At 39.6% G+C, this 12,545-nt stretch overlaps 1 protein-coding gene across 7 annotated transcripts in view; it reads left to right on the forward strand.

Annotated features, from left to right (window-relative positions):
* The window catches only part of mark2b (MAP/microtubule affinity-regulating kinase 2b), a 54,254-nt gene that overhangs the window by 10,623 nt on the left and 31,086 nt on the right, over positions 1 to 12,545 (forward strand). The gene's annotated exons all lie outside the window — the stretch shown is intronic.

Below are 12,545 nucleotides of genomic sequence, written 5' to 3' on the forward strand. Positions count from 1 at the left end.
GCATTTTTCAGACACTCGATATGTAACATCAACATTCTGCAAAAGTCTCCCATTCAGACATGGCCTGCTTCTTTTCCTCGTGACTTCATTGAGACATATCATATCAGTGATTTGTGAGTCTGTGTGAGCTCGGTGCTGGCTGATGGGCTCAGAGATACAGATCCCTCTTCTGGAGTTTGAACAGCAAAAATTCATTGTAGATTAATATTTCAATCTTACTGTAAATTAGAAGTGGACACCAGAGATGCATGCTGTCGGGGTATTGTGTGTGCATGAGGTAATACTGCTGCTTTGAAAGTTTTACGTAAACGTTCCAGTCATTGACTGTTACAAAAACACGGCCAGGCTGCTCATTCAGGCATAAAGCATACGGATTCTCTCAGACTAATATTAAGAAATGAAATGTTTATACTGTCCATGGTCTGAAAGCTGAGCAGAAAGCACTCTGTTAAATCCCAGACTCTCCCAGGGGCTTTAGCAGTAGTTTATTACAGAGTAGCCAACCCTTGTGTGTGTGAGTGTGTAAGAGACAAACGCATGCCCTCCAGTATCTGAGCGATTGACCACTTGAATTAACTTTTATTTCCATTAGCGATGTCTCCACAGCAGCAGGGAAGTCAGTCTGTTTAGAATGAGAATTGTCTGCAGCTAACGTTAAATCTATTTACCGATCTCCAACTTTCTGAACTGTTTTTGCAACATTTAACAAAAGCCGTTCTTTTGTATATTCCTTTTCTTTTCATGCCGCCCACTAAGACTAATTTCTAGGCTATTATTCTAACCCACTTCACCGCTAAAGCCCTGATTTTGCAACAAAGAAGCTGTCTGATAAAATTCCTGTTCACATGAGTCCAAGTGTATAAAGGTCCAGTTCACCGAATGCCAGATGTTCAGAAGGCTTGGTTGACGAGGATGAGTGTAAAATGTAACTCTTACACTTGTACAGCAGTTTATTTTTGCCCTGTAAGTCATGCATAATGCTGATAACGAAGCCTTATTAATCCTTGTCTAAGATGGCCCACAGCTCCTTGCGTTTTATCATGTAGAATTTGTTTAATCTATTTTGTAGTATTCACAAATAACAAGGAAATGCATAGATTTCTGTCAAATAACACAACCAGGATTGATTGGAGGCTGGTTGCCTTTAGTACCAAAGCCCCATTCTGAGCCAGGAAAACCCTGACTATGGTGATTAGATAATAACAGTGTGCTCTGTTCAGATGGATTTTTTCTGACAGTTATGATACACAAAATATTGCCATCTAAGGACAATTAACTCTCTTTGTCACGTACACTTTTTATGTGCTTTGATCTTGGGTTGAAGAAAAGAATTACGGGAAGGAAGAGAGCACAACGGGTAATAAAAGAAAAGAAGTATGAAGAAGAAACCAGCATTAAGATAGATGGCAGGATTTAGGAAGTGACAAATCTCCATGACAACACAGCCATCATGACTTCAGCTTGGTGTGTGTGTGCGTGTGTGTGTGTGTGTGCGTGTGCGTTCGTGCGTGTGTGTGTGTTCCCTCTCACTCAGAAAGTAGAAGTAATGCAGCTTCTGTCTGTAGTTGTTCTGTGTGTAGTAAAGTAAGTTTGCACATTGAGTCCAAATGTTGTTGGGGGATTGAATCCTTGATGCAATAGCAAAGTTTTTATGACTTTAAGACTTGAGTTATAACTGTTGTCCCCATATTACCTAATTTCATATTAGAAATGTGCACTAGTCAGCTAGACATGTAAACATTGCTGCCTTTGCTTGTCAGAACCAGAAATGCTCGTTAAACTAAATATTCTTTTTTGGAATAGAAGGATTATTTTTGTTGCATCATTTGCTGGCTTTAAGATGCTCTGCAGCAGCCTCCTATTGGAGCTGCATTTCTGCTAGGTGGAAAGTTGTGATGGATTACAGCTGTGAAAAGCAGCACATTTCTGCACTGTTTTGATCTAGAAAACCAAAGGTGGTATGTAGCCTGTGTCATAGTAAGCTGACATAACCGCTTGGTAGAAGCATCGCATAATTCTATTCATGAAGAACGCTGCTGGTGCTAGCATTTAGACCAACCCTTGGCAAACTGACGTGGCATATGCATGCCAAAAAGTGCTTATAGGAATATGATCAACGTTTTCAAATCGCACACGAATGGGGACCAGCAGCTGCTTTCAGCTGCTTTTTCACAGGGCGCCTGTGTTGATGCCATGAAAAACAAACTGTGCTTTAAGTATCACCTGTAGCGAGAGCTGCAAGAAAAGATTATTTTGGATAGTCAACTAATCTGCCAAATTTTTCTTTGATTAGTCAATGATTATTTCAGTAACTGTTATCACCACTTTCTGTGGGCAAACCTCCTGTTCCAGGTTCCAGTACCTCACCTGCTCAAGTCTGCCCAACTGTGAATATCACCCTGTTGTCTGGTCCCACAGGCAATAAAATTAATGACCCAGGAAACACGTGAATTTGAAAATAGTCAAAAGTATTTTAACATCACTTAATAGGACCGTCAGAATAAAAATTAAATAAATAAAAATAGCAAAAATGAAAGTGCTAGTAATGTTTAAGCAAAAGCTAATGTACAAATGGGGAAACTAAAAAAAGCTTTGAAAGTTCATGAGTTTACAATTACAGTGGACATGCTAACGATGCTCTCTCTCATGACTTCAGCCATTTGTAGCCACTCCTGTTTAATGGCTTACTACTAGCTAACAAAATTGAAATGGTGTTCGCTTAGCAAACATCATTCGGACAAGTTTCTGACAGGTAAGCTAACATAAACACTACTGTACAAACATTAACATAAACTAATTTAACTATTCATTCTGAAACGTCACAGCTCCAGGGTGATGACGTTTTAAAATGCTCATGTGCTGCAGCACTGCTGTCGTGGAAGGAAATGTCCACGTTGCACAGTCTGCTTTAAATTAGTTTTCTGTCAAATGCTTTCACATTTTTAAAAAGAAAAAAAAATATATATCTTGTTTCCATTTTCTTCCGTCCTTTGTTCTTCTTCATTGGTATTGCGTGCGGTCTTGACAGACGATACAGGCGTTACTGACCCCATAGCTTCCTGTAGTGTATTGCGGTTACAAAAACGCATTTATGTGACTTAAGGATATAACTCAGCGTCGACATCATCGATTACAACGACAAATCGTTGCAGCCCTACCGATAGGACATTAGCTTACTGCACAGCATTCAAGGACATTGGTAGTGAGCAATTGGGGGCAATAAACTATAGCTTAATAACTTTGTTTCTTTTTATAGCAGCGTGGCTGCACTTGATTAAGCCCAATTTAATTTTTATTAAATAAGATTAAGTTTGGACAAGTGTATTTAAGGAGGACTGCTCTCATCAACTACACATCTTGCCGCCAAATTACAGCAAGAGGCTCGTTACAGACCACCTCAGATTTCCTCACATGGTAAATTGGCTATTTGAAGGCAGCGTACAAGCCTGTTAGTAAGATCACATGTAACTGACATCGCAGCAGCTCTTTTAATGAAGTCAGAGAATCTGGCTGGGCTTGAAAATTTTCCATTTTTCTTGTTTGGATGTACAGGCTTTCAATTACAGCTGAGTATTGTTGTAAACGGTCTTTAAAATTGAAGAAAAGCGAAAATTCTGAGTTTTAACTCTGGATTTAATTGGAAATTGTCCAGCTCCATGCCCTCTTTATAAGTTATAAGCTTTATTTTTTGATTAATTATCAGCTGTTGTTTTCTTCATTTGTAAGGTTATATTCATTACAAATTTATGAAGGAGTAATGATACCTAGAAAGCACGGTTCAGTATAAACCTGCCATGGTTTGGTACATTTCTTGGCTAAATCACTTAAATGCTCCATACTGTCAATAAGAAAATACTCAGCTCTTTACTCTTCACTGCAAAGCAAATAAAAGTGCATTCTACATATAATGAACAGAAATAAGCAATTAAAACTAGCGATGAAGTAGCACTAGTTTTCTACTTTTGTTAACACTGAGGACATGGCTCGTTGTGTAGACAGCTGATTGTCTCCCTGCTTATTATCAGCTGATTTGTAGGTTTTTGCTTTAGGGTAAAACTACAGATATTGATGTGTTGTCAAATAGGAAACTCAGCTCATTACTCATGCATTTAAAAAAAAAAAATGAAAAAATTGTTTATCAGTTACTTTTCAGTCTGAAATACTACAGTGCAGTGTGTTGTTTCAAGCTTTCTCTGAGCCTTCAACAACAAACTGAAGTTGTCTTTAGACAAGAATGAAACGAGTCACAAATTTTTAGTTAATCATTTCAAATGAGGGGGAACATTGCGAGAATGTTTAATTGTTAACAGCAGTTTGGGATGTGCAATTTAAAAATGTAATTTGGAAAGAAAAACAGCATCTAATAGTAGCTGCCAGTGTACCATGTTAGTTGTTGCCAACATTGGCAACAAAGTTGCAAGGTTTTAATTGTGTGTAATTGCATTAGTTGACATGTCTTTGTCATAATGCCGCTTTTTTAGAATTAAACTCGCACAGTTTGTTACACTCTACAGAGATGTAACAAAAATAATCCTTCTATACTAATTTCAGGCCGTTTCTCTTATAAAAACTAAAACTTTCAGTTGTGATTACAATTGAATGTACACTTAACACTTAATCAGTTTAATAGTTGATAATTAACTGGCGTCTGGTAGTGGTAAACTGGAAAGAATGAACAGTGTCTGTTTCTCTTAATGTGCTGCAAGTTGGGTAATTTTAATTTCTTACCCTAGCTCAGTTTGTAATGATCATTTTTCTTGGTGTGTTTAAAGTTCACCTGTTCCCTGTTTTTTAAACCTTAGGTTAGCCCTCTGTTGTTGAGGTCAGTTGACACAGGCCAATCTCACATTTGGTTTCGGCTGTCCTACTATTAGTGCATAACGCGTACTTCTTGTGCAGCCCTCCCTTACTTTCGTAACTGCACTGTTGTATTTAAAAGAAAAAAGGCTGAATCTGATTGCCTTTCTCCCAGAACTCAGACTAGTAAAGGTCAGTGATTGGAAGTCAAAACACAGGCAGTACCTTAGATTAGCTCGACTGCTTTGTCTGTGTTGTGGTCAATTGCAAATGCTTGTGCTTACAGTGTAACAGAGAGTGGATTTAAGCTGCAAACATCTTGTCAGTGACTTTCCATCTTGAGTGTGTGCTGGGAGGTGTGTTTTAGTTGGACTGGGTCTGAACACTATACTGCCATTATATTTGTTTTAGAACAGGGCTGTCCTCACTGCAGATTAGTTGAGACGCGGTAGCCAAAAAAGTGTGGCTCTGAGTTTTGCGGGTGGCTTATCTTCCTTTATTTCATTGTACTGCAGATGTGTAACAGGTTGGTAAACCTTGTGAACTTTCACAGCCAACCTTGTATTAAGTAACAACAATATGAAACGGCCAAATTACAAATGAACTAAACTGTAAATTCACTAAAATTTAAATATAACTTTGAATATGGGCATTTATTTATAGTGGGGAAAGGGTACATCTGAGTAGTGTCCTGTGTCACCCTTACTGCACAGGCACACAGTTTCTTTTAGTATGCCTTAACAGTGTCCCCACAGTCTTAAGTTGCAAAGTGTATGAAGATAATTAAAATAACCCCATGGTATCATGTATTGCTTTAAAATTCATTACTTTATACAAACCAGAAACTTGTGTAAACATGTTAATGTTTGTGTGTTTACTATAAGGAAGTGGCTTACAAAGCTGTCAAGACATGTGCACAATGTGCACGTTTTGGTTTTAAGCATTCTATAGATGCTGCAATGCAATCGCCACAGGAGTGTTTAACTAAGAGATAATAAAAATAAAAGTTTTACAGTCCATATTTGGACTCGTTTTTTGTTTTTCATGTCAGCAACATGAATCTCCAAGTACTGTCTTGGAACAGAAGCACATAGTTGGTCCAGAGAAAGTTAGGAGTCACCATGGCAACCAAGAAAGTGAAGTTTTTAAAGAAGTGGCAGCTGTTGTAAGTTTTAACCCAAGCTTGTGGTTTGGTAAACCTGACCCAGCAGCTTTTGATGCCTAAACATAACCAACTTGTTTTTCACATTCAAACCTAAACACGCCCTCTGTACTCCATACACATGACTAATTTGTTTTAGGATAATGCAAGAACTTAATTAGGCAACAGCATTTTAATTATTAGCGTATTTAAAAATGATAAAAATCTGAGATATTAATGACCTGAATTTTGGTCTCTGGTAAGACAGCCATCTCTGCCACCAGAACCTCCAAATTGTGCAAATGTTCACACTGATGGCTGGTTGATGGATGGTTTGTGTGGTTTTCAGTTTGTAGTAGTTAGAATTTTTTATTTGAAAGTGGAAAAACGTCAGTTGTTCATGTATATGTAAGAGAAGTCATGTGCAGGCATCGAAAGTAAATGGTGGTAAATCTTTCTTGAGGAGCATGGGGGGGGATGTTTAAAGTCCAAAAATTCTAATCATTAGTTTTGTAGGTTGTGACTATTTCATGAGATGACACGAGAATGAGTTGACTTGAAGTTGTCTGTAAAATCTGGACTAAATTAACTCTCAGACCTCTGAGATAGCATAATTGAATATTTCAGTTTGAAAATTAAGACTTAAAAGCATGCAGCTGGTTTCACTGGAAAGGTTTTTTTTTTTTCAATTTCATCCTTAATGTCCCTCATTAATGTGCTGGTATTAACTAAGGTTTAGAATTGTGCCTTTAATTTCTGTCCTTATTTTAGCGTTGCTACGTAGATCTGTTGGGATTTTTGTCTCCAATTTACTACCTAAGCTTTTTCCACTGAGAATAGGATCAACTCTCCAATGACCTCTGATGGTCTTGACGGACATGAAAATGTATATTACGCTGAGTCTTTGTGTGGTTAAACTCTTGTCTAAACTGTGTATATTACCAGTTCCACGTTGGTATTCATGAGTCAGAATCAACTTCAGAGTAATATGAGTAGAAAACAATGATGTCACTTATTGTCCTCCGACACGTCTATAATTAAAACTGGGGGAAGTGAGTATGCATGTGTGTGTATACTGGGGGAGGGGGTTTGCATGGTCTGCAGCTGCCCAAAAATGAAGGAAGAATCAGACGACAAAAATAGTCAGACATGAAAGAGGATAGGAGAGGAGGAAGACTAAAGAGCAGAGAGGTGTAGGAAGCATGAAGGAACTTGGAGGAAACGCACTTGAATTGTAAAGACCAGTATTTGCCCTCAGAACTAGTTTGCAGGACGTGCTATCCCAGCAGGAATCTCCACTGATTGTAGCTGTTTAGAGCAGCCACAGTCCAGTGGCCGAGCGAAAAGTCGGCTATCACAGAGTCAGTGAGGATGCGATACTGTTTAAAAAGCCGAGCTAATTGTGCACTTCACATGAAAAAGGCCACAAATACAGTAAACAGGCGAAAAAAGGGAGAACTAGATGAAGTGGTACAATGCCCCTGCACTCTCTCTCTTCATCTGGGTGTGAATTTCAGATGGTATTGCCCTCAGAAGTGAAGTTTCATACTTTACACTGCCTCGGTTAGCCCGTTTACTTTAAATATGCTTTAATGTTCTTCTGGCTTCTGTTTTCGTGTGTCAGTTTCTGTTTTAATGTAATGTATCAAATTGCGTTGTGACAGCAGGCACGCATTAGCCCTTTGAAGTGTCTCTCACATTTACATTCAGTCATTGTTTATGAACTAATGTTAATTAATACAAAAAATAGAACCATCTTTACAACTCCCAAAGATTATGCAGAGTTGCTCATTCACATGTAGATATTGTTCAGTAACCTTGTTGTTACCTGAAATACTATGTGTTTAGAAAGGGGCTGTCCCTGGAGTCTAACATGCTTTTATGGACAATCGCACTGTGGTAGGGAGCTAGAAGTGTAACATCCAGCAATCGGGCAAGAGTTCAGGTCTTCAGCGCGCGTGTGAAAAATTGGCTTAAAGTGTGGGAAAGCATCCTAATGACAAATTGTCCAGTCTTAACCTTATAGTCATCTAGATTTTCCTCTCCTTCAGCAGGAAACTAAAGGATTCACACTCCCACAGACTAAACTTTTGCATTTGCAGTCTCAGTTCAGTGTACGCTTGTCTTTTATTTTTAAAGTTGCCACCCAGAAATTAAACAGCGTGAATGACTCCTGCTGCTGTCGCTCTGGCAGACACAAATTGACAGTTCCTTTACTGCTCAGCAATCGTGATTACAAACTGTTCTCAACTTTACACCGTCACTGTATTGACCCCAAAGCGTGCACAGCTGAACAGTGGCAGTGCTGTGCTGCACCTGTGCTCTCGATGCAGTTTCTTCTGGATTCACAGAGCTGTTCCTCTTTATCTCCTCTTGCTGCATCTTCAGAAGTGTATCTCTGATGGGGATTTTTTTTAAATGCAGATTGGAGACTAGAGAGCAGCCCTCAAACAGGCGGCGTTGCTATAACTTTAATGCAAGTAAACATAAAAATGTAATGCAATGTGTGGAGGATTACTGAAGTTTGGTTAGTTGACATAACCTGATGCACTTCCTCGTGGTAGCTGCAGAGCTGTGGTTAGGCCGTTATAACCGCATTAGGGAACATGTAAGATGGGGGTTAAATTGTTCCTAATAAGAGGCAGGCAAATGCCATCATGTGACAGGAAGTAGACAGAAAACAGACAAAACACCTGAAACGACCTTATCCACAACACAAGGTTAGTCATTCTTTGTTGCCGTGTGATAAAGTCCTGATCCTAAGATTAGCGTCCACACTGAAATCTTAAATCTCCTCATAGTGTTTCTTTTCTGAAGCATTCAAATATTTGACACGTGGAACATCGCGATGTCTGTTTTTCTCTCTATGTGGCTGTAGAGTCTGAGGCTGACAGCTGAGTAGGTTTCGGTTCACTGGAAATGACTCGACTCTTCCCATGATTTACAGTGTCTCCATCGCCACTCGTGTATTGTAATGCGGTCTGTTTGTGTGCAGTTGTCTTTATTTATTTAACACAGAATGGTTGATTTATTTTCTTAGTCATTGTTGACAGCGACAGCTTCACCTGTCAGTCTGGCTGGTACTGTCATTTCAGTCATATCCGCTGCAGTGAAGTCAAAGCACACATCACTGATTCCTGCAAACAGTTCAGTCATGGAAATGTACAGTTTCTTGTCTAGCTGAAAGTGCACTGAGAAGAAAAAGCCATGATGTGATTTCCTATGTACACATGGAACGTTATTGCAGTATAAGAGAAGTACAGCAATTTTATGTCGTATACTGGGATATTTGTAATTAGAGCTGTTTATATATAGTAGAGCTAATTTGTTAAATTTTGTGGTTTTTATAATGTGTTGTGTTACGAACTCTGAGGACAGCCCAACTGATGTAGAAGCTTTGCACCGTCAGATTGGGCCTCATTGTCTCAAGTAATGCCCACACTGGACATTTTGTCTGTCTCCCTCTCCCACATGTTCCAAAAATAAAAATCATTTGCTTCGCCCCTCACATAAGTGCACATAAGCCCCCTTCTCCTGTCCTCTGGGCTTAATGTAGCTGTCATTTGTTTTTTTTATCTCAATTCCCCCGATTGTGTTGGAGGTCTGCACTGTCAGGATGAGGATGCTTGAGCATGTGTGCGCGGGGGTTTGTCGGGACGCAGACGTTAGATCATACCATCTGGAGCAAGGAACACGCAACCATAGTGAAGTAATCACGGTTATCTTTCTTTCCCGTGGCACAAGATTTGCTAACGGTGAAGACGGTGTTGATAAAAACGTGGTCTGAGGGTATTTTGCAACCCAACGGCAGCTTCTCATTCGCGCAAGCCAAGGGGAGATAATTGGGTGATTAAATGACCGGTCAGTGGGAGACGACGAAAGAAAGGGTCAGTTTGTACTGACATCTTTACTCTTTACCAGCAGTGTGAATTTCACCTGACGCTTTCTTCTGTTGGTATCAAATCTCTGTGAGATGTGTGCAACTCACACCCTCACCTTTGTGTGTATTCTAGTGTGTGTGTGTGTGTGTGTGTGTGTGTGTGTGTGACTCGTCACCCTGGAGCCAGTCGTTCTCTCCTCTGACCCTGATCCCCGTCACCTGTCTGCTCAGATCACACACACAGACACACAATTGCTGTGACCCTTTCCTGGAGCTGAAATCCAATCGCAGTTGCCAGCCATACAAAACTTGCCAGCACAGCAAGGTTGTGTTTTTCTTTTTTTTTAAATGTTGGGGGGTGTATGTGTTTGATTCGAACAACTTACTGTCTGCTTTGAGATGAACGAAGGCTCAGTACGACCATGTTAAAGGACTTAACACGTACACATTGACCTTGGACTGAGTCGTGCAAAGAACTTAAATGATGTCTAAGCTTTTTTCCAAAAAAGCCCAGTAGCTGAGTTAAACAGTAGTTACACAAAATATCAAATGTTACAATTCAGAAACTTTTCCTAAATCACTGAAAATATGCTGAAAAACAGTGTTTCATAAAGTCCATCAGCTACATTAAATCTTTTAGTAATATGTAAACATGCTTGTGAAATCTCAGTATGCAAGAGACAAATCCGAAAACCTAATATTAGATGATCTTCATGTGGGACTGCACTAAAAAATGATGTTTCTGTACTCGAACTCGATGGATCGGCTCAGAAACACTTGGAACATCTTTATTAAATGGATCAGTATTTATTTCCTGGTTTTCTACTCTGTATGAGTAAATGCAATTAAAATGACTCTGGGGTAAAGCAGAGAATTGCCATTTTCTGTGATGATATTGTGTGATAAGTGCAAAAGCCACAACTATCTCATACGTCTCGTAAGGCACAGTTTATGCTGAACCATATTTACAAATTTCAGTGCCACATGCTGATGTTCATGGTTTTTTGGGGAAGGCCTTGCATACGTCATCGGGTCCTAATAGCATGCTAAATGTATACCACATGTATGGCTAGCGTAATGGTCTGGGTGCCCTACAGTCCAGACCTGTCACCAGTTGGACACAAGGCCCCAAATTGTTAAAAGCTGAGAATATGTAAACATGTTGAGACTGGGGAAAAATATTTGGCTTTGAGGAAAAAAAATCTACTTAGTAACTAAAAACTTGTTGCTTAAAAACAGGGTCAGCATGTCTAGATTATAACCAACCTCTAAGGGTCTGCTTTTCCTAGTGACGTAAACTTGAGACTGAGCGCACAGGTTTGTGTTGTGCTAATTTTTTGCGACTTTACAATGCACCAACGTCACCTCAGGCAACAGACTTGAAGAAAACCTCTGAAGTGCAACAGGAATGACTACTCGGCCGTCACGTCTCCAGCTGCCTGTGACCACAACAGAGCATAATTGAGGCTAGAGCTGGGCGATATGAGATTTTTTCATATCACGATATGTTTTTTTCATTTCAGGCGATAACGATATCTATCACGATATAAGCCAAATAACTATATTTGTAAGATTTAAATGTGCCGTTGCTCACAAGTAAAATGTGAAATAATCAGCAGCTTGTTTTTATTTAAATATTTATTTCCCATAATAAGTTCAACAGGGTAGATGTACTTAAGGAACATGAGACTTTTTCAGATAGATAAAGGCAAATATTGCAAACTACACAAAAGGCAGCCGCTAAAGCGTTTAAGTTTCAAAATAGAACAAACGAAACAGACTAAATTGTCAATTCCACTTAGAAACAAAATATTAATTCTAAAAATAAATCTTAGTTTGTTTTACAGAAGAACAGACAAAACTGACTAACTTTTGTCAATATCAAATAAACTGAGAACTAAAAGGAAATTCTCAATCTCTCCTTGTTGTATAGCTGAGCTTTTCAAACAGTTTTAACAGTTACTTTAGTCTGACAAAAGCCGAATGACGAATTAGCGCTTCCAGTCAGAGACTGAGGCTACGTCCACACGTACACGGGTATTTTTGAAAACGGAGATTTTCCGTTTTAAAAAATAATCCCGTCCACACATAAAGGCAGAAATGAAGGAAAACGCTGCTATGAACATGCCAAAGCAGCAGGTGGCGCTAGATTCCTAACCGTGAAGAAATGTTGGCCAATCAGAAGTCTAGAAGCCTCGGTGGGAAAAAGTAAACAAAGCTGGGGCATAGAAGCAGAACCGAGTCGTATGTGTGGACGGACAGTAACTGTGTGTATATGTGAGCATTTAAACACTGCAGAGAGTACAATTAACAGTATTGTAGAAATTCATTTCACCGAAACAATAACGTGGCGCACAGTGTGACGCATGCACCAGTTTATTGTATTTCCAGACTTGCTTTCGGCACAATTTACAGTGCACGCTACTCTGTTTTTTGTCAGACTTGAAATAGCCGAAATACCTTCAAACTACGGAACTTCTATGGCTCTTCCGTTCGACAATCTCTCCGGCATTGGAACCATCATCTGTTTTCTCTTCGGTCACGCTCGGTTGATTTTTCTAGTCGGCACACTCATTTCCTCCATTACGCGCTGGCTCCATTACCCGCTGGCTGCTTCCCAAACAAACACGTGCGGCTTGGCACTTGTGCTGTACGTAACAAGTCACGCGACGTGACGCTGCGGCTGTGATTGGTTCGGCTCTGCGCTACTTAGTTTGGATTGGCTGA

The sequence above is a fragment of the Rhamphochromis sp. 'chilingali' genome (genome assembly GCF_963969265.1).
Source record: "Rhamphochromis sp. 'chilingali' genome assembly, chromosome: 1".
Taxonomy (NCBI): Eukaryota; Metazoa; Chordata; class Actinopteri; order Cichliformes; family Cichlidae; genus Rhamphochromis; species Rhamphochromis sp. 'chilingali'.